The 22495-nt window shown below is 48.6% G+C and overlaps 1 protein-coding gene across 3 annotated transcripts in view; it reads left to right on the forward strand.

Moving 5' to 3' along the window:
- CUX2 (cut like homeobox 2) overlaps positions 1 to 22495 on the forward strand; it is a 277693-nt gene that overhangs the window by 55686 nt on the left and 199512 nt on the right. Inside the window, exon 1 of one of the 3 annotated variants that reach the window (XM_061384791.1) lies at positions 11817 to 12135. The exons of the other annotated variants lie outside the window; for them this stretch is intronic. The gene's annotated coding sequence lies outside the window, so the exon portion shown is untranslated. Of the gene's footprint in view, positions 1 to 11816; positions 12136 to 22495 lie in introns of those variants that run through there. 3 annotated transcript variants of the gene reach the window in all.

A 22495-nucleotide genomic window follows, 5' to 3' on the forward strand; every position in this document is an offset into this window, starting at 1 on the left:
TTCTTGGGGCATGTGATCTCCTGTGCTCAAGTTCTGCTTAGCTCTTGGTTTCCTGAGCAGGATGGTGTGTGCTGTAATAGAGGACATCCAGAGGGGCTGGGAGGCTTTCTGCCACAGACAGCACCTAAGCTGAGAGCTGAAAGATGACTAGGCTTTGCTAGGTGAGTGGGAGGCAGAGGACAGAAGGACATTCCAGGGAGAGGGAACAATGGGTGCAAAGGCTCAGAGGTTAGAGCAGGTGCATTTGGGGAACTGTAACCAGGATGGTAATACTTGAACATTAAATAAGCAGAACCCAGTCACTCTGGCCCTGCATCTCTTTTTCTATTAAGACAGAGTAGGCTAGAGGAGATCCAACCAGTCCATCCTAAAGGAGATCAGTCCTGAGGGTTCATTGGAAGGACTGATGTTGAAGCTGAAACTCCAATACTTTAGCCACCTGATGTGAAGAACTGACTCATTTGAAAAGACTGATGCTCGGCAAGATTGAAGGCAGGAGGAGAAGGGGACTACAGAGGATGAGATGGTTGTCTATCAGCAACTCAATAGACATGAGTTTGGGTAGACTCCAGGAGTTGGTGATGGACAGCGAGGCCTGGTGTGCTGCGGTCCATGGGGTCACAAAGAGTTAGACATGACCGAACGACTGAACTGAACTGAGGCTAAAGGGATCCCAGGGAGATTCGTAAGTGAGTGAGGAATTGGACTTCATCTTGAAGGTGATGGGGAGCCGTGGAGGGTTTTGAGCAGAGGAGTGGTGCAGATAGACTTACATTTGAGAAAGGTAGTTCTGGGTGGTGTGTGAAGCAGAGCAGGGCAGAGGCGAGCCCCAAGTGGAGGCTACTATAGCATCTTGGTGGGCAGTCATGGGGGACTAGAGCAGAGTTGTGGGAGTGGACTTGGATAGAAGTGGCTGAATTTAGAACATTGGTGAATGTCTGGTGTGGAAGGGACAGAACTTGGCAAGGGGCCCAGTGAGGGAGCACCATGAGTGAGCTAGACTTCTGATTTGGGTTCTCAGCTGGGCCACGTCGGGGAGGCCCCTTTACCTCTCATGGTCTCCTCTGTAACTTGGGATGATTTCCACGTTCCCCATCTCTTGGCTCCAGTGAGGGTCAAATGGAAAGCCCCTTGAGTCAGCACCTTGCAGTGAACAGCAAAGCCCCCAAACTCCCACCCCCACTCAGAGCTCATGAAAATTCCCAGGGGGACAAGGCACCTGGCATTAAAGATATAACTCCTTTATTTTGTCCAGTGGTTTTTCAAAGATGCCACAGTCTAATCTGTCTAGCACAGATACTGTCTACTGGTTTTCTTTCCTTTGAATTGTAAAAGACTGGTTTGGGGTTCTCTCCCTTCTCTCACTTATCTTGGGAGAGGTGCTGAGAAACAGCGCCAAACCGAAGGTTCCAGAACAAGCGCCAGTACTTATGGAGCTCCTGCTGTGTGCCACAGCCTTTCCACATGTTACTGCCTTCTTTATCTTCTGGGTTAGAGGCACAGGTGACGGAGTCCAACAAGCTGGGGTCTGTATCTGGCTGTGCCGTGTCCTAGCTAATTGGAGCCACTCCCAGCCTCTCTTTGCACACCTGTTGCCAAAGGAGTCACTGAGCCCACTCCAGCCAGAGGCAAGGCGACTGGGTACAGTGCTGATACAGAGGATGGCCTCAGGAAGAGGCAAGTGGCAATAAATAATTCCGGGAGGTTGGCCTCGGTGTTGCTGTTCAGGGGAAGGAAGTGATATTTACAGCCTGAAAGCTGCCAAGGTAAATTTCCTGACTCAGCCATGCCCTTTTCACGAAGGTCTGGAGGAGACGTAGCTGGGGTCATTGCTGGCCAAGGTCAAGTGTAACTGGATGGCCTGTACTCCCAGTCCAACCCCTCCAGTACAGGGGGGAGCTCCATGGGGCCATCAAGGGGTACAGGCCTGGGCCACCTCATCTCGGTTGTCCAACTGACAGGGCCCATTTTGATTTTTCACCCCAGCTGGCTTGGAACTTTCCAAAAGCCCAGATGATTGTCACTCAGGGTTCTGCATAATTTTCATAGAATAGCACTGGATTAGTTTCCTAAGGCTGCCGTGACAAATTACCAGCAACTAGCTTAAAACAACAAAAATTCATTGTTTCACAGTTCTAGAGGCCAGAAATCTGAAATCCAGGTATCGGCAGGGCCGCACTCCCCCCAGGGGCTCTCAGGGAGCTTCGGATGATGCCGGCAGTCCTCGGTGCTCTTGGCTTGCAGCTGTGTCGCGCGTTTCAGCCTCTTTGTCACAAAGTTGGCCTCTCTCTCTGTGTCCTCTCCTCTTCTTTTAAGGACAGTAGTCCTTGGATTTGGGGCTCACCCTAATCCAATATGATCTCATCTTTCTATTAATAATTACATCTGCAAAAACCCTGTTTCTCAGTAAGGTCATAATCAGAGGTTCTGGCCATAGTCTGGGCATGACTCAGTGCGCGAGGATGGGGAACGCTGCACTATTCAACTCAGTACCAGCCTTTTTGGAAAATGCTGCAAGCACACGTCCTTTTCACTCTGAGCTTTGTTAGGAGTTCTTTGGGGATGTGGAAAGGGGGTGTGGGGCTGACTCCCCCAACCATGGGCAGGAAAAAGGACTCCAAGTGTTACTCCTAAATGCTACCGGAAAAAAACTGAGACTTGAAGTCTTTACTGTGGTTGAGAAGAGAGGCAGAGGTTTCTGAAAAGGGCTGAACTAAGGTCTGGGGTGGTTGTTTCCTTGGTCCTTGACAACTTGCTCTTCCCTGAGCCTCAGTTTTTCTCTCTGTAAGTTGGGGATAATATCAGCACCTTCACTGCTTGTGAAGATATCACATAAGGATTTTAGTGCTCAAGGCTTGTGAGTCCAGGGTCTCGTTGTTTGGACAGAGAAGCTGGGGCTGAGAGGACATTCCTGGCATGAAGTGACAAGCTGAGAAGAAGGGCTAATGTGCTGCTGCTCCCAGAACAGTGCTCCCTCCTCTCATATCCAGCCTGGGTTCCTGCCAGCGATTGGATTTAGAAGGGTCTGAGCCCATTATAGTAAAACTAATGAGTATGTATTTAGAAGCTAATCTTCACAGTGATCCTGTGAATCAGAGACTGCTGCAGTCCCCATTTTACAGAGAAGGAAACTGAGACTCAGGAGGTTGAAGTTGCTTGCCCAGGGGCACACGGCTGTAGGTGGCAGAGCTAGGATTCAGATGCAGGTATGTCCAAGTCCCACTTCTCTGGTTCCATCTCCCTTCCTTAGGCTCCTCCATGCTGCGGTTTCCCCATCTGTGAAATGGCATCTTCTCTGAGCTCCTGACTCCAGCAGAACAGTGCTGAGTACGAAGCCCAGAGCATTACATAAACCCTGGTTTCGAGGGTGTCTCAGCTTCCATCTCCTGTCCCTCACACCACAGCGACTTGAGATTTTTACATAGACTGGAGCTGTGTGTGGGGTGGTGAGCAAGTGAATGTGTGTGTGTGTGTGTTTGCAACAAATATTTTATAATAGACAAGCCTTGTCTGCCACTTCTAAAAGTAGTTAAAAAAAAAACCCACTTTGACAAAAGTAAAAATAACCCAAAGCCTGAGTCACCAAAGTCACTGAACTCAGCCAGAAGGGGCTGCTCTGAGCTGTGGCTACTTCTGCCTGGCCAGGGGCAGCGGGGCAGCGGCCAGAAGTTTGGGGGATGGATCATGGGCTTTCAGGGGAAAAGTCCCAGTGGTTAGTTTGTGGGTATAATGACTGTCCATCCACTTTTTTTTTTTTTCCCTACAGGAGGAAATATCTCCTAAAAAATGCTCCTTATTCTCTCTTAAAAGTGACTTGACAATTGATAATTTTGCCCTAGTGACGGGCACCTTAGAGCTTTTATTTCTTGGAGGCCAAACATTGATGTTGTGTGAAATGGGAGCCTGGCAGAGCCTTTGTGCGGATCTCAGGCTTCCTGAAAAATTTATTTACTGTGACTGTGATCTGCAGGAGCGAATTGATGTTTATCTATAGTCGTTCTCGCCAGCCAGGAGGGGGAAAAAATGCATAGCTGCACTTTCCTCGGAAGCCTTGGAAGGCTGTTTAAATAAGTATCTAATAGCGAACTTTCAATAGCAGACAGGCAGCTTGATGGACATGGTGCAGTGTGTATTAACCATAAGCAGGCTTAATCTTTCCCCCGTGTTTTAGGAGAAACTTTATAACCTTCTGGCCAAGGAATTCATGAGAACCAGGTATTTGAAGCTGAGCAAAATTATCCTGGCCATGCCAGTGGCAGAATCGATAATTCTGAGAGACACACGAAGGAGGGGAAGCAGAGGCTGCGGTGGGGCCCATGCAAGCAGCCCCAGCCACCTCCTTGTGGCTAGAAGGTCGGGAGAAGTATAAGGGGGTCTGAATTGGCAGGGGAAGGTCAGGATCGTGCCATAAACCTGGCTTTTTCATCAGGTAAGTAACTTCTGCTGCTCCTTCCAGCTTGGAAGGTTGGTGAGGACAGAGAACAGGGATATGTGTCTTACCGCTGGGCTCTGGTAACAGTGCCTGACCCTTTGGTGGCACCCATCATTTTAAATGATAAAAAGGATTTGTGTGATTGCCCAGTGAGTGTCTGTCTTGCCCTTTAGAACCAGAAGTTCTGTGCAGCCTGGAAAGCATCTTGTTTAGCCATGAGGTCTCTCTTGATCTCTAGGAAAAGGGAGACTCTCTGTGTTATCAGTTCAGTTCAGTCGTTCAACTAATAGATCGTTCAATGATCACAGTCGTTCAACTGTCCGACTCTTTGCAACCCCATGAACCACAGCACGCCAGGCCTCCCTGTCCATCACCAACTCCCGCAGTCGACCCAAGCCCATGTCCATTGAGTCGGTGATGCTGTCTAACCGTCTCATCCTCTGTTGTCCCCTTCTCCTCCTGCCCTCAGTCTTTCCCAGCATCAGGGTCTTTTCCAATGAGTCAGCTCTTCACATCAGGTGGCCAAAGTATTGGAGTTTCAGCTTCAACATCAGTCCCTCCAATGAACACCCAGGACTGATCTCCTTTAGGATGGACTGGTTGGATCTCCTTGCAGTCCAAGGGACTCTCAAGAGTCTGCTCCAACACCACAGTTCAAAAGCATCAATTCTTCGGCGCTCAGCTTTCTTTATAGTCCAACTCTCACATCCATACATGACCACTGGAAAAACCATAGCTTTGACTAGATGGACCTTTGTTGGCAAAGTAATGTTTCCGCTTTTTAATATGCTGTCTAAGTTGGTCATAACTTTCCTTCCAAGGAGTAAGCGTCTTTTAATTTCATGGCTGCAATCACCATCTACAGTGATTTTGGAGCCCCCAAAAATAAAGTCTGACACTGTTTCCGCTGTTTCCCCATCTATTTGCCATGAAGTGATGGGACCGGATGCCATGATCTTAGTTTTCTGAATGTTGAGCTTTAAGCTAACTTTTTCACTCTCCTCTTTCACTTTCATCAAGAGGCTCTTTAGTTCTTCTTCACTTTCTGCCATAAGGGTGGTGTCATCTGCATATCTGAGGTTATTGATATTTCTCCCCGCAATCTTAATTCCAGCTTGTGCTTCTTCCAGCCCATCGTTTCTCATGATGTACTCTGCATATAAGTTAAATAAGCAGGGTGACAATATACAGCCTTGACGTAGTCCTTTTCCTATTTGGAACCAGTCTGTTATTCCATGTCCAGTTCTAACTGTTGCTTCCTGACCTGCATATAGGTTTCTCAAAAGGCAGGTCAGGTGGTCTGGTATTCCCATCTCTTTCAAAATTTTCCACAGTTTACTGTGATCCACACAGTCAAAGGCTTTGGCATAGTCAATAAAGCAGAAATAGATGTTTTTTTGGAACTCACTTGCTTTTTTGATGATCCAGCGGATGTTGGGAATTTGATCTCTGGTTCTTCTGCCTTTTCTAAAACCAGCTTGAACATCTGGAGGTTCGCAGTTCACGTATTGCTGAAGCCTGGCTTGGAGAATTTTAAGCATCACTTTACTAGCGTGTGATAGGAGTACAATTGTGCAGTAGTTTGAGCATTCTTTGGCATTGCCTTTCTTTGGGATTGGAATGAAAACTGACCTTTTGCAGTTCTGCGGCCACAGCTGAGTTTTCCAAATTTGCTGGCATATTGAGTGCAGCACTTTCACAGCGTTATCTTTCAGGATTTGAAATAGCTCAACTGGAATTCCATCACCTCCACTAGCTTTGTTCGTAGTGATGCTTTCTAAGGCCCACTTGACTTCACATTCCAGGATGTCTGGTTCTAGGTGAGTGATCACACCATCATGATTATCTGGGTCATGAAGATCTTTTTTGTACAGTTCTTCTGTGTATTCTTGCCACGTCTTCTTAATATCTTCTGCTGCTGTTAGGTCCATACCATTTCTGTCCTTTATTGAGCCCATCTTTGCATGAAATGTTCCCTTGGTATTTCTGATTTTCTTGAAGAGATCTCTAGTCTTTCCCATTCTATTGTTTTCCTGTATTTCTTTGCATTGATCGCTGAGGAAAGCTTTCTTATCCCTGCTTGCTATTCTTTGGAATTCTGCATTCAAATGGGTATATCTTTCTTTTTCTCCTTTGCTTTTCACTTCCCTTCTTTTCACAGCTATTTGTAAGGCCTCCTCAGAGAGCCATTTTGCTTTTTTGCATTTCTTTTTCTTGGGGATGGTCTTGATTCCTGTCCCCTGTACAGTGCCACAAACCTCTGTCTATAGTTCATCAGGCACTCTGTCTATCAGATCTAGTCCCTTAAATCTATTTCTCACTTCCACTGTATAGTCATAAGGGATTTGATTTAGGTCATACCTGAATGGTCTAGTGGTTTTTTCCACTCTCTTCAATTTCAGTCTGAATTTGGCAGTAAGGTCTCCTTTATAGCTCCCTACCCGACCCTCACCACCGTTGCGAGTGAGGGAGCTTTCGGTGTCTGTTGTCCCCACTTGAGCTGGTCAGCTGCAAAGGCCCTGAGACTCTCATGTTCACCATAGTCTCCCCAGCCCCATATGCTCCCTGGAGTTTCTTAAAGGCTCAGCAGCTGTTTGTTGAATGACTGGCATGGATTTTTCTGGGAAGGGAACAGCTGTGGTTAAGACCATGAAGGTCAGGTAACCATGGGATTAAATTCTGGTCTGTTATCTGCTGGTATGTCTTCAGGCACGTGGCTTGCCTTCTCTGGATCTTTGTTTCCTGGTCTGTAAAATAGGATAACGGAGGAAGTTCATTTATCATTTTAAATGTTTCCTCGTTTGTAAAATAAGTGTAACAGTGCTCCCTTCCTGAAGGGCCCTGCTGCTGCTGCGTCGCTTCAGTCATGTCCGACTCTGTGTGACCCCATAGACAGCAGCCCACCAGGCTCTGCTGTCCCTGGGATTCTCCAGGCAAGAACACTGGAGTGGGTCCAAACTGAGGCATAAATGAGAGAATGCTGGTGGAGGACCCAGCTTACGGTCCCACATAAAGCTAATGTTCAGTAAGTTAGAGCTGCTATTATTGTAATTGATGTTTTATTGATAGTACTACTTTTATTATTATTTTGCTCTCCAAGGCTCAAGGAAACTCACGGTCTCTTGATCTGTTTTGTCTGCTTTGAACACTGTTGCCCCCTTTCAAGATCTTGAAGCCATGATAGGGGACACACTATTTTAGACCTGTGCAGTCAGGAAATGCTTGTTTAAAGTGGTCGGCACTGAAAACTGGAGGGAGCCCCCAACAACCACGGCAGCTCTGGCAAATCTGTTCTGTGCTGGAGCTGTGAGCTGCCCCCAGGGCGCAGGCCCTGAGCCCCCACCCCACCCTTTCCTCCAGCAAGGGCACAGGTGTGAAAGTTGCTCAGTTGTGTCCAGCTGTTTGCAGTCCCACGGGCTATAGCCCGCCAGGCTCCTCTGTCCATGGAACTCTCCAGGCAAGAATATTGGAGTGGGGACTTCCCTGGTGGTCCAGTGGCTAAGACTCCGTGCTCCCAATGCAGGGGGCCCTGGTTCGATCCCTGGTTGGGGTACCAGATCCCACATGCTGCAACTAAGAGTTCACATGCCACAGATGAGACCTGGTATAGCCCAATAAATGAATACATAACAATAAATATAAAAAAATTATTGAAATGAGTAGCCATTCCCTTCTCCAGGAGGTCTTCCTGACCCAAGGATCTAACCCGGGTCTCCTGCATTGCAGGCACATTCTTTACTTTCTCAGCCACCAAGGAAGCCCAAGGGCACAGGGACCAGGAAGTTTCACATTCCCCATAACCAAATAGAGCTTGCAGTGAATCAGGGGCAGGAGACAGTTCAAGGGGATTGGCCACACCTGATAAGAGGGTCTCATGGATGAGTGACAGCCTCTGAATTATCCGAGCCACTGAGCTGCACCTCTGCGTGGAGGACCAGGAGCTGCCTGACACTCAGAACATTATCGTCACCAGAGTCAGGTTTACACTCCTGTAGCCCAGAGGGTCTAAAGTGGAGCCTGTCTAGTGGGCATTGGAGGGGATTGGGACTATGGTCTCAAGTTCCCTAACTGCCTAGGCCAAGGCTCTTTGTTCACTCTGGGCCTCTGTCTTCCCCTCTGTCCTATCTTCCTGCTCTTCAGAAGCCGGTTGGCTTTGCCCCAGATATCATCATAATGACCCTCATGGGTGGAATAGAGTGGGAGGTCAGACCCCTTGCTAGATTCTTCCTACGTAGAATCTCAGAAGCTTGTATAACTTATACCCATTTTCAAGATGAGAAAACTGAGACTCAGAAAGATAAAGTCACTTGCCTGAGGCCACACAGCATTCCTATCATCTGTCCCTCTTCTCTGATGTGTTAAGTCCCCACTTCCCAGTAGTGTCTCTGGCCCTCCTCTCTTCTTCCAGAAAGCGCTGGAAGCCAGCTCAACCACTGGGTGGGTGTGTGATTGGAGCTGGAATTGTCCAGGGGAGTTGTAGGGTAGCAAAGATCTTAGCCTCAGAGAGTAAGTCTCTTTCCTCAAGATAAAGTGTTAAATCCTCAAAGTGGGGTCTTGCCAACCCATCAGGCAGAACCCAGCACTCTTAGGGACCCTGTGCTGGGAGATTTTTCTGTCCCTTTCTAAGGGTCCCACCTCTCTTTAAAAGGACACAGAGCCTGCCTCATGCTAACACTGTCCTGACTACTGACAGGAGCTCAAGGAAGGTCATGCGGGGGCCTCAGACCCTTGAGACCCACAAGGTGGCCTTGGAATGAAGACCCACACTGTTTCAGGCTGAGCGTGTACTTGGATACTCAGAAGCCTGTCTAGAGATGGTGAGCCCTGTCATCTCCCCCAATGCCTGTGTCATTTTTGGGAGGAGGACCTTCCCTCCACTGCTCACATGCTAATCCTCAAGCCTTCCACCTTCCGACTGGAGCACAGGGAGTTGGGGAGGAAGCTGAAGCATCTGGATCTTTCCTTTTGGCTTGATTTATTAGAAGCAAACTAATACAAGAGCTTAGAGCAAGGCACCAGGCCACAGAGGGAGCTTGAAGAATATATTCATCACAGCAGTAATCACTAATACATATTAATGTGTCTACGCCAGGCCACATCTGGGAGCCCCTAGATAAATAAGATGGGACTCCTGCTCTCAAGAGGGTCACCAGGGAGAGAAGACCACCCATGACGGTGCAAGTTGGAGGTTTCTATGGCACCGGGTACATGCTGAGCAGGGGCTCAGAGTTGGGAGGTGGGAAGGAGCCACAGAGAAACTCTTTGCCACGAGTCTGGAAGGATGAGCTTCCCAGGCAGGGAATTAGGGTTGCCATGTTATCAACCGGGATACAGAATCAGACACAGGGAACAGCATGGCGTTGGCGCAGAGTGTGAGACCTGGAGACACTGGGGACTGGCGACTCATTCAGTTGGTCCGCCTGGAGCTGGTGGTGTATGTCAGATCAGGCAGGACCTCCTGGGCTACCACGCAGAGTTTGGACTTTTCCTGGAGATGCTGGGAGAGGATTTAGGGGTTTAATTCTGAGAGCTGCAGGAAGCCATGGAGAGGTGTGAACCTGGAGTGGCAGTGACAAAAGCAGTTACCTTTTGCAAGGAGCCCTCAGGCCACCATGGAGAGGAGGGATTGTGAGAGGGTAAGGGCAGAGCCAGGGAGACAGGGAGGGGCAGCTGCAGTGTCCAGACCTGTGTCAGGGTGGGACTGGGCCAGGCCGTGGCACTGGGACCACCCGGGAGAGCACTGATGTGGGGCAATTCAGAAGGCCCAGAGGGAAGGCTCTGAGGCTGCTGTGAGCCATCTGCTGACATTTCTTTTTCATTCCATGTTTTTTGAGGCCGGTGGGCTTTGATTGCTAATATAGTAATGTGGAAACATTTGGGAATGGCTGGAGAGGGCTGTACTACCAGCCCCAGGGCAGAGTAGGTAAGAGCTGGGAGCCAGACAGAGCCCGTGTCATATCCTATCTCTAGCAAGGACTTATAGGTCTGCCTTTCCTGGTTTCTCTCTTTGGTTGTAGAAGAGGAAAACCATGAACCATGGCTCAGCCAGCACAAGCACTCAGGAGCCACCTATTTAGGCTAATGCCGTGCCCGGTGCAGGGAGACCTGGAGGGACACGGCAGATTGCCCCCTGCCCTGGGGGAGCCCCTAGTTCCCATAGCAGGGGGTGACAGATCCAGGTTCAGGTGGGTGGAACCAGCTTGAGAAGAGCCATCCTTTAAGTGGGGAGCCTAGGAGCTTCCCTTGTGGCTCAGCTGGTAAAGAATCCACCTGCAATGCCAGAGACCTGGGTTCGATTCCTGGGTCGGGAAGATCCCCTGGAGAAGGGAAAGGCTACTCACTCCAGTGTTCTGCCTGGAGAATTCCATGGACTGTATAGTCCATGGGGTCATGAAGAGTCAGACACGACTGAGCGACTTTCATGTCATGTAGGAGCCTGTGGGATCTGAGGACAGGTACTCAACACAGTCTGGGAGGTCAAAGAAACTTCTGGAAGGAAGCCACCGACTTTATAGCTCAATGAAGGCAGAAACTGGGCGGCCCCATTCAGCATGGGATCCCTAGGCCCCCAGCAGTATGGTGGGGAGTGACTTGGAAGTTGAGACCTGAAGGAGCAGCAGGTACAGCTCTGGCAAAGAGACAGGGAAGTGTTCTAGGAGGCGGGAACAGCTTGGTCAAAGGCTCAGAGGTGGCTTTGCAGAAAACACCTGTTCAGAGTGCCTGGGGCCTTAAGGGGTGAGCGGGATGGGGTGAGAGCTGAGCCTGGATGCTGAATTTGGGGGTCTTGGCCTCTGAGCTCATAAAAATGGCTCACTCTCTTTCACAAACTAGTCTGTGGTTTCCCTTCTCCCTGAAGTCCTTGCCAAGCCTGGAAATTGGGATTGGGTCACTCTGGGAGGTGTGAGGTGAGACTTGAGTTTGCAGGCAGGGTGAGTTGTGGGGTGGGGGGGGGTGGTGAAGACATCGAGCCTGGTTCACTTCGAGCTCCCCCCCCCCGCCAATTTGTCAAGGGGCAGACCCACCATTTGAAAGCTGCCTTCCCTGTGTGTGGTGCTCATATTAGACGGCACGACTGGATCCACAGGGATCCTGGCTGGAGTGAAACAGAATTCCAGAGGATATTTGAGGGTGTGGTGTATCTCTTTGCTTTATTGGGTGTAGCCTCAGTGAGCTCCTGCAAGAATGATGTGAAATAAAAGCCAGGTGGCCAACAGGCCCCTGGGTCAGCACGCATCATGCAGGGTGACCTGTAGGCTTAGGGCATAAGGCCTGGGAGCCTGCGTCTGTCTTCTTGCTGCCCAGTGGGGCCAGAGAGTGGCCCAGCAGGCGAGGTACCGTCTGGCTGGATCGAGAGCCAAAGAGGTAATGCTAATGTCTTTTAAAATTAGAATGAAAATGTTTATTGCAGAGAGCAGAACCTGCGTCAGCGCGGAGTCCTGTGGGAAGGGGACTGCTTTATCGCAGCCTTTCGGTTTTATTTTTGCACATTCGCTCTTTATTTGCTGGTGGTGCTACTTGACAGGCCCTTGGAGTGGGCTCAGGCTGCCGGGCTGGGCTGGAACGACAGCGCTGCTGCCGGGGTCTAGATACCCCTGCCCAGGGTGAGCGCTCGGACCTGCCATCGGGTGGGAGGACCTGTGGACGCGAGAGCAGGAGGCGGTGACTTTGTTCATACGCCTGAGCCTGTATATGCAGCCAGCCAGGTGTGTGTGGCGGGTGTGGCCCTCCGTGTGTCTTTTTCTGTGTGCATTGTGGCTTTTCGGGGGTTGTCCACCTGTGAGACGGGGTTCAACTATGTGTGTGTTCTTGAGTTGTATGTCTTTGGGAGGTGGTCATGGGTGTGGTGGGGTCTGGGCTTATTTCTCTGTGGTCCTCCCTGCATTTTCTGTCTGTGCGTGGATGTATCTGAGCATCTTGGGGAGGACACAGGTGCATGACTGTGGGTCTGTGGGTGTCCAGACAGCCATGTGTGTGCATGTGTGAGTATGAGCATGTGTGTAATGGGAGTGTGCGAGCATGCATTTTGAACACGTGCACATGAATAGGAGAGCATGTCTTGTGGGGGAGTATGTTGTGTGATAGCATGTTGTGTGAGCATGTATGTTGCATGTGAAAACATGTTGATATGACCACCCCATTGCATGTGAGCGTATGAGCCCTGCTGTGTGTGCACACATGTGAAAGAATGTAACGTGTCGAGTGCACACGTGTTGTGTGTGAGAGTGTGTGTGCTGCTTTCCCATCCTCTCCCATTTGGAGTCCCTGGCAGAGCTGTCTTTGGGTGGCTCAGCCTGTCACGAAGCTCCCTTGGTTGGAGCACACAGCTGGCCAGCACTGCCCACAGGCTGCCGGATTCCCATGTGGCCCTGACTCCGGTCAGAGACTCGGGAAGCCTGCAGAGGTCTCTGAAGAGAGTGCTCTTTTGAACCCACCTGCTCCCTCTGAGGTTTTGTTGAGCTTTACCCCTGCAGCTTGGGCCATATGAGCAACCGGTGCTTTGTTTCTGGGTGCTTCTTTCTAAATATACAGTTATTTTATGAAACAGAATGTGCTTTTTCAAGACATGCCTGCCCCTGGCAATGAGAAGCCCTGGTTGACAGTCGTTGATCTGGCCTGGGGGGAGGCTGGCGCCCCAGGCTTTGTTCCCCACAGCTGGATGGTGGGGGGTCTGGCCTGGAGGTGATCAGGGTTCCCATAGATGCCTCAGCAGCCCTGAACCCTGCCACCCAGAGCGCTCGACCTCCCATAATCACTTCTCTAAGGCAGAAAAGCCACCCCCTGAGGGAACCTGGTGGCCACAGAGCTTTTCCACGGAGCCAGAGGAACGGCTTTTTAATCCCTGTCTCGATCCAACTCACCACGTTGTCACTGGAATTTGTCTTTTGTGGATCATGTTCTGCAGGGAACAGTGGCTGGTATGAGAGAGCTGCATTTTACAAAGTAGAAACCAAATGCTGTACAAAATTCAGTATAATCAGGAAGCAGTCCGAAATGTCGTTCAGGAGCCGGGCTTTGAATGCTGTGTGGCCTTGAGTGTGTTGCTCAGCTTCTCTGAGCCTCAGCCTTATCATCTGAGGAGTTTTGACAGTGGCAGCCTCAGGACTGTCTCTCAGTTGTTACCTTGGGGCCTTTCTTGAGCACAGTGGTTTTGCCTGGGCTGACAGCTGAGTTCAGTGTGTCCTGCTTTGCATTGTGATCATGGGCAAGTCATTCTGTCTGTGCCTCAGTCTTCTTACTTGTAATTGGGCTAATAATAGTACCTACTGCACGGGATGTTCTGAGGGTTAAATTTCTTACTTTACATAAAAGGTTGGATTAAGTGCTATAGAGAGTGAGCTATTATTGTTATTTGTAGAATGCCTGAACCCAGATTAAAATATCCCGTCAGCACACAATATCATCATCTTTTTTTGCTTTTTTAAACATAACTTGTAACCCACTCTCTCTGCAGCTTTGCCCACTCTGTGCCAACAGGCAGCTGCTGTGTGCCAGGCATCTGGCTGGGAGTGCCCAGGACATTATGGCATGGGTTATGGGGTGGGTGTTCTGCATGGGTGGGCTGGGTCAAATGCTGTGCTGTCGCTCCTCCAACAATTTGGCAAGGCAGGCACAGACTCGGTTAAGTCACCCTGGGCAGCAGCCAGGGGCGAGAGCCAACCGGCAAGAGAGCCACCTGGCAGTTCTCCCTGCCAGGGTGGATCCAGCAGGCTTGGGCTTGTGGTGGCTGTGGGCACCCAAAACTGTTTTGTGCACTTGTCAGAAGGTGACTGACATTTGAGCATTGGCGGCAGACAGCAGCAGGGAGAGCTGAGTACAGAGGAATATTTTCCCCGGGGCCTGGCACATGGTGCCCTGAGCCCACCCACCTTAAACCATGTCAGGGGCACACTAATGATGAAATACTCCACCTCGCTGGGCAAAGCCTGTCACATGAGCAAGGACATGTCCTAAAACACTGTGGGCATTATCTCATCTAGTGTACTAGAAACCTTTGAAGGAAGTCCTGCTTATTCCTGCTTTTCAAAGGAAAAAGCTGAGGTCCAGAGATGTTTTGGAATCTTCCAGATCTGGGTAGAAATTCTGGTTCCTTCAGTTGCTGCATGACTTCAGGCCAGTTACTTAACGTCTCTGAGCCTTCAGTTCCCCACTTCTTAGGTTTATAGCAAGGGTTCAAAGGAAGAGTATGGTTAAAACATTTAGCCTAGAATCTGGCATGGTAAATGATTTTCTAAGAAGGTTGTTATTACTATGATTATTATTTCATCTTTTTGCAAGAGAACGTTCCTTACCAGTTTAACAGAGATATTGACAAGGTTCAAATTTGGTGTCTTGGTGTCTGCAAGAAGGGATTATTTTTAGGAAGAGGAAAACATTTTGTATGTTTTCCCATATATTATATCATACAGTGTTTGTATTTATCTGATTTAGGGCTTCCCTTGTAGCTCAGTTGGTAAAGACTCTGCCTGCAATGCAGGAGACCCAGGTTCAATTCCTGGGTTGGGAAGATTCCTTGGAGAAGGAAATGACAACCCACTCCAGTATTTTTGCCTGGAGAATCCATGGACGGAGGAGCCTGGCGGGCTATACAGTCCATGGGGTACAAGAGTTGGACACAATTTATCGACTAAACCATCACCACAAAACATTTTATTATTATTGGCAGCAGATAAGTTTGCAAGTTTCCTGTCTAGTGGGAGCACCACTCTTTATCGTCAGGGTCTTATCTGCTTGTGTGGGTAGAGCCTCTTTGTTTCATGGAAGAGAAACTCCCCAGGGCAGATGCTTTGAGCAAAAGATCTGTTGTGTAGCAGTTGCTCAACAAACACTCTTTGGATGGGTGGATGGATCATGCTCCGGAATTTACTGCAGCTAAGAGGGTGATTCCCTGGTGGGTCAGATGGTAAAGCGTCTGCCTACAATGCGAGAGACCCAGGTTCGATCCCTGGGTCAGAAAGATCCTCTGGGGAAGGAAATGGCAACCCACTCCAGGACTCTTGCCTGGAAAATCCCATGGATGGAGAAGCATGGTAGGCTACTCCAGTCCATGGAGTCACTAAGAGTCGTACACAACTGTGCCACTTCACAAGAGGGTTCAGGCACAATCTGGCCACTTGCCCTAGACAGTAGGCACAGATCTAGGCACCTCCCCTTCAGGGATGCATACTTTGCAGAGCTGTGGATACCTGAAACATTTCCTGAAGTTAATCACTTAACTGTGATTGTGATGGCCAGAGAGAGGATAATAGCAGAAATATACAAGGCAGTGAATGTGACTTCAGCAGACAGGTAAGCATTGACTGTGGGGGGAACTTCATTCAGTGAATATTTCTGTGCTCAGTGCTGGGATGCAGAGAGATGCCTTGTGGAATCAAACGAAAGAAAAGAACTAATGTGTGAGTTTTGAATAGACTTCTCAGGGACTCATGTCACAGCGAGGTAGAATTTGGGGCCACTGTTTCTTGCAACGGGCACGATTCTTGTGTTTGTATGAGAGAAACTCACCTGGAGCCAGCTTAAACCAAAAAGGATTTTTATTGGCTCACATGACCTGAAAATTCCAGGTCCGCTGGCTTCAGGCATGGCTATATCCAGCAGCTCAGATGTTATCTCATCCTGCTCATCTCCTAGCTCAGTTTTCCTCTGTGTGGGTAGGCTTTGTTCTCAGCCAGCATTCTCCGCTGACAGCTCTCTTTCACCAGCATGGAAACACTCAGGGAAAGAAAGCCCCTTTTCTCTCATAGCTCTAGCAAAAGTCACAGGATTTACTTTGCTTGGCCCAACTTGGATCCTTGCACTTGCCCAAGCTGTTCTGACCACCTGGAGTGCTCTCCTGTCTTCTGTCTACCCCAAACCTACCTACCCTTCAAGTCCTGCTTGAGCTCCATAGCTTCTGTCTCTAGTCTTTATTTTCCTTTTTCCTTTATCGTTTTTTTGTCAAATTTTTTTCTCTCTTGGAGAAAATCATCTTTTTTCCTGTTTTGTGTGTAATTCAACTGCCTCCTGGCTGCATCCTATTCACATCAAGTAGGCCAGAATCTCTGACAGGCCAATTTCATTTCTTACCTTTCTCTCTCCTGCTCTGTACATAATATAAAAAACATAAGAGGTACCTAATAACTAAGTGCTTGTTAGTGGGTTTGGGACATTAAGGATTTAATTTAGAAGCCAAATGCTAGGATGGCTCATGGGAAGCCATGGGTCAACGGGGTCCAAAGGGAACCTCAGGATTAATCTTGCCGAACTATTCATTTATAACTGGGGTTCGAAGACTTGGAGCTGTCAGGCCAGCGAGGAGGTAGGAAAGGGGGAAGGATCTCAGTTCAGAGGCTGGGCTTTCCCAGGTTCAAATCCCAGCTCCGTGCCCTTCCAGCTGTGTGACGCAGGCCAAGTTTCCTCGCCTCTCTGTGCTACTCCTTCCTTGTCTATAACATGAGATCATTCACACAGTGGGTTTAAGGAAACGGCCTGGGACAGCAAGCGCTTATTGATTGTTCACCATTATTGTTACCACCATGCTGTGTTCAGAGTCAGCAGCTAGAGAAGGGGATTATGAACTCCATTCCTATTTACTAGAGAAGGAAATAGCAGCCCAGTGAGCTTCAGAGACACCCTCAGGGTCACACCCTCAGGATCACCCACCCCACTCACCTTGACTCCCACTTCAACCCTTGCTCTCCACGTTAGCTGTTCTTTTTGAGACCACATGAGCTTGCAGCCCCCCTGGCCCTCAGAGAATGTTGGTCCCTCTTTAGAAGGGAGGGGTGAGGCGCCACATGTCTCGCACAGAAGGTGAGCAGGACTCCGTCTTTGCGTCTCTCCTGGCTGGGCTTTTGCTGCCATGTCTTGTGACCCACTCTCCTCTAGGTAGCCATCGTGGCAGTCGCTGCCCACACAAGGATCATGTGGTCCCCACTGGGCTCAGGGCTTGTTGCTCCTGCATGCTGCCCTGTGCCCTTCCGTGTAAAGGTGCATTGTCTGGTCTTCTCTCTGGCAGTCTTATTTACTTCCACTTTCTCAGAAATATTTGGGGGTGATTAAAAAGAATATGTTCTTATAACTGTAATGAAATGGGGTTCAGGGGTTTGGGAATGATTGACTGTGGCCTTGGGGGCCAGTGCCAGTTGATTTGATAGCTGACTTGATAGGCAACAGAATATTGATTTCTCTCCTCCTCCTCCCAGGAAGGTGACTCAGCGAAGGGAAGATGTTTTGGAATTTAGGAGACGGCTATTCAGGGAAGCCAGAAAGAAGCTGTGTGTGTGTGTGTGTGTCTGTACATGTGTGTGCATGCATGCACGCAGCTATGCTGCCCCCTCCATTCCGTCAAGGTGGGGCACGCAGGTTCCCACCTCTTCACCTGCCTCTTGTGCTCATCTAGAGAAGGGTGAGGTCTTTAAGCTGCATAGACCCAAATTCAAGCCTGCGTCTGTCTCCTCCTAGCTAGGTTGCCTTGTGTGAGCGGCTTTACCCCTCCGTGACTCAGTTTCCTTGTCTGTAAAGTAGGGAGAACCTTGTGTGGGTGGCTTTACCTCTCCGTGACTCAGTTTCCTTGTCTGTAAAGTAAGGAGAACATAGCCTACTGCATGAGGTTGTTCAGAGGATCAGTTGAGAATTTCTCCCGGTGATGATGGCAGCTCTGATTGCAGTGCTGATATTAATTACTAATCTGTATTACTTGCTGATAGAGGAGCAAAATGTCCTGGGAGTGTCAAGGAGAGGATGATGATGGATTTTGATGGAGGCATTCCTGGAAGACTTCCAAGAGAAGGGCCCTGAATGACAAAAACTCTGACCTGTGGTAGAAAGGGGAAGGGATAGGAGACATTCTTCTATTTCAGAAATTCACAGGCTCAAAGGCAGGGAGATGTGGAAGCCTCTGGCAGGATGGAGGACCAGCTACTGTCCAGCACGGAGGGGAGGGAACTGGGAGGGGCAAGGCTGTGACAGAAGGGGAGCTATTGGGCTTTGTTTGGCTGGCATCTGTGTGTGTGTGCTCAGTCGCTCAGTCATGTCCGACTGTTTGCGACCCTGTGGTCTGTAGCCCACCAGACTCCTGTACCCATGGGATTTTTGGGGTGAGAATCCTGGAGTAGGTTGCCATTTCCTCCTCCAGGGGATCTTCCCAACCCAGGAATCAAACCCGTGTCTCTTGCGTTGGCAGGTGGATTCTTTACCACTCAGCCACCTGGGAAGCCCATTTGGCCAACAACTCAGGTAAAATGGTAGATGGATGAGCTTTGTGCATCAGGGCCCATTTGTTGTTTGAAATTCAGAAGCAAGTATAATACATCTCACCTCCTCCCTGGGCTGAGAACTAATTATGAGCCAGACGGTGGGCTAAGTGTTGACTTATACCATCTCATTGAATCTGGACCCTATCCCCATTTTATGGGTGAGGAAACAGTCTCTTTGTAACATCTACTGCTGCACCCAAATGTGCAGTCTTCTGTGTCATTCACTCCTTCCTTTGAATCACCCACAGGGCCTGGTGAGACCAGGCAAGCCTCCTCTTCTGTGGCCAAACCTACAGTCCCCTCGCCAGCCCACCCTCTTGATGTGGGTCATGCAAGTCCTTGGGCCACATGGAGTTTCTCCTTTGTAGAAACCTTTTTGACACTTGATTGGAGCACATACATCTTTCCTCAGATTCCTTGCCTAATTCAATCAGGTGAAGATGTCATGTAGACGTCAGTTACAATTCTTTTCTCCATGTTCCCAGCTCAGTTCTTTTGTTGCCTCGGGGAGTTCCGTGGAGCTGCAGGATTCACCTGGGCAGGCCTGATGTTGCAGCTGCCACCTTATTTACAACATCCTCCCTGGCTCAGGGGAGTTTGGAGGGGTGGGGGCGTCTGCGTGGCAGGCGAAATGCCCATTCTCCAGGCAGGGGCCAGAGAGTGCAGGGAGCAGAAAGGTCTGGGGTGGGACCCGCCGATCTCAGCGAGAAAACAAATGCCTGGTATTAAAAATAGGAAGGGATGAAAAGCAAATAAGAGGTCTTAAGGCACAAAATCCCTCTGTGCCAGGCAGTGAGTGCCCAAGGCAGTGACAATGCAGAGTTGGTCCAAGGCAGCTGGGTCCCTGATTCTGGGGGCACTTAACCTGGGCTGACTTCCTGCACAGAGTCCATGCACTTCAAGGATAAATTTAACTCCAGGAATCTTTGTCAAGAACCCTCAAGGCGCACCCAGTGAAATGAAGAAGCCAGTGATTCTAGAAGTTCCCACAAGGTGAGAAACAAGGGGGAATTTAGATGGGAGTAGCATCCACTATCAAACTTGCTGTCCAAACTGGACCCTTAAAAGTGGCCTAGTGAGTCTCACAGCATTGACCCATTTCACATATGGGGGAACTGAGGCAGAGAGCATTAGGCACCTGCCTACAGTCTGAGGAAGTGGTCAAACCAGGATCTGAATCCAGGGCCCTCTGACCCAAAACGTCTTCTTTCATTTTCACATGGGAAAACTGAGGCCCAGAGAGAGGTTGGGACTTTTTTGCCTTTCAGCAGTGGAACTTGTCTATATCTGCAACTACTGGTTATCTCACGACTTGGTCAGGAGAGGGTTAATTAAGTTGGCTGTAAAGCCACAAAACAAATAGAGGAAAATAGGAGACAAAGCATAATTAAGTGCCAAACACCCTGGCATAGCTGATGGGCAAGTTCTCCCTGGTCCCTGTTTCAGGAGGCACCTGGGGGTCTGAAGCAGGATTAAGCTTTGTACCGGATTCCTCAGCTCATGAGGCCACTTTCATGTTAGTTTCTTTGTTCTTTGAAACATGGGCACAGTAACCCGGTTTTGTTTATTTGTTTGTTTTCTGGCTGTGCTGCACGTGCAGCCTATGGGATCTCAGTTCTCTGACCAGGGATCGAACCTGCACCCCCTGCAATGGAAGCATGCATGAGTCTTCACCACTGGACCTCCAGGGAAGTTCATGGTAACCGTATTTGAGGGAATGTTTATGTGCCTGGCCCCCTGAGTTGGACTGAACCAGGAGAGGGGAGTGAGGGGCCAGGAAGGACGTTGGTGTGAGATCTAATGAGGCCCACCAGTTGCCTAAAACTTGACTGCTGTCATGGAAATGTCTCCTGCCTTGTGGGACAGTGAAACCTGCAGAGGCTAGATGTCCTGGTACTGGATTTTGTCTTGTGTTCTAAGGCCAGTGACTTCTTTCTTTTGTCCCTTATTTCTTCGTCTTTAAAACAAATGCTAACCAAAGCTTCTTCTGTGGACTTAGGCAAATTCATTGCATGCCTCTTTGGCCCAGAAAGAGTTTCGGGATCAGTTAGCAATGTCTGCTGTAGTTGCTGAAGGAGGTGGTGGTAGTGTGTATGCCGTTTATTTATGTGTATGCCATTCGTCTGTTTATCCATTCATTGGGCATTTTTTGATTGCTAACTCTGTGACAGACACTGGGGACAGAGCAGGAAACAAAGCAGGTATGGCTCTATCTCCCGGAGATTTCAGACTGATGATGGAGAGAGAGGAGGCAGAGTAAAGCTGTGTAAGAGTAGAAATTTTGTGTGCTTGGATCACTGCTGGGTTCTCAACATGTAATTTTTATCTGGCGCACCTGTGCCTTCAGGTATTTATTGACTGGATAGATGAATGAATGAGCTAACCACAGATGAATATGTAACTACAAAAAAACCTAATAAAACCTATATGGGAAAAGAAGGAGATGGTGAAGAAAGTATGGTGATTCCCTGTGATAGGAAAGTGCCACATGCCCAGAGGGCTCACAAGCCAGGGAGAGAGATTGCATTCAGCAAAGAAGCAGTAGTGAATTTACAATTCTAAGAGCTGTGAAGTAAGACATGTTCTGAAATGTTGTCTGAAGGGAGCCTTTGGAGGTAGGGTAGTTGGGGAATGTTTAAAAATATTATTCTTTAATTTTTATTTTTAAATAATTTCAAAAAGATTTTTTAAAAGTTACATCAATAATACAGAGAATTCCCCATACTCCCTTCAAGCAGATAAACATTTACATAATATAACATAAATATTCAACATAATGTTGAACGAACAGTTACAAGATAAGGATATTAACATTGATACAACACTATGATCTAATATACCGATATCACTCAAATTTTTCCCATTGCTCCTTAGTGTCCTTTTCTGGTTTAGGGTCTAGTCCTGGATCATGCCCTGCATTTAATGGTCATGTTCCTTAACTGCAGATTAAAGTGCATGAACCCAATTCAGTCTAAGCAGAGTGAATCCTGTGACTTTTGCGAGAGCTACGGAAGCAGGTGCTTTCCTTCCCGGGGAGTTGCTGTGCTGGTGAAAGAGAGCTACCAAGTGAGAATTCTGGCTGAAAACAGAGCCCATCCACAGAAGGAAAGCTGAGCCAGGAGATGAGTAGGATGAGGTAATATCATTTGAGCTGCTGGATACAGCCATGCCTGAAGTTAGTGACCTGGAACTTTTAGGTCACATGAACCAATAAAAGTCCTTTTTGGATTAAGCTGGGTTTTATTCATTGAATTATGCATTCAGTGACTATTTCTGTGCTCAGTGCTGGGATGCGGGGGGACTTGCTATGGGACTAAGTGAAGGAGACCTGTTTGATGCACAAATCTCAAATACACTTTTCAGGGACTGTGTCATGGTGAAGAAGAATCTGGGGTCCCTCTACTACAACGCACTGTGCTCTTGTGGTTGCATGACCTTGACACTTGTGATTAGAACTGACCTTTTGTTTTATAGAGGGTCCCTCAGTTTGGGAGTACAGGATGTTTACTCATGATTAGCTTCAGGTTATGCATTTTGGCAGAAATGCTGTAGGAGTGATGTTGTGTCTTTCTCCATGCATCAAATCACGAGGCACGTGGTGACCATCTGTCCCATTACTGTTAATAGTGATGTTAACTTTGGTCATTTAATTTAAGGTCGTATCTTCTGGGATTCTCCACTCTGAACTTATTTTTTTTCTTTTGTAATTAATAGGCATCTTGTGGGGAAACACTTTAAGACAATATAAATACTCTGCTGCTCATTATTCTTTTGCCTGCCTGTTTTAGCATCCATCACTGCTTCTTGCCTGAAACAGTTATTCCTGTGG

The sequence above is a fragment of the Bos javanicus genome, chromosome 17 (genome assembly GCF_032452875.1).
Source record: "Bos javanicus breed banteng chromosome 17, ARS-OSU_banteng_1.0, whole genome shotgun sequence".
Lineage (NCBI taxonomy): Eukaryota > Metazoa > Chordata > Mammalia > Artiodactyla > Bovidae > Bos > Bos javanicus.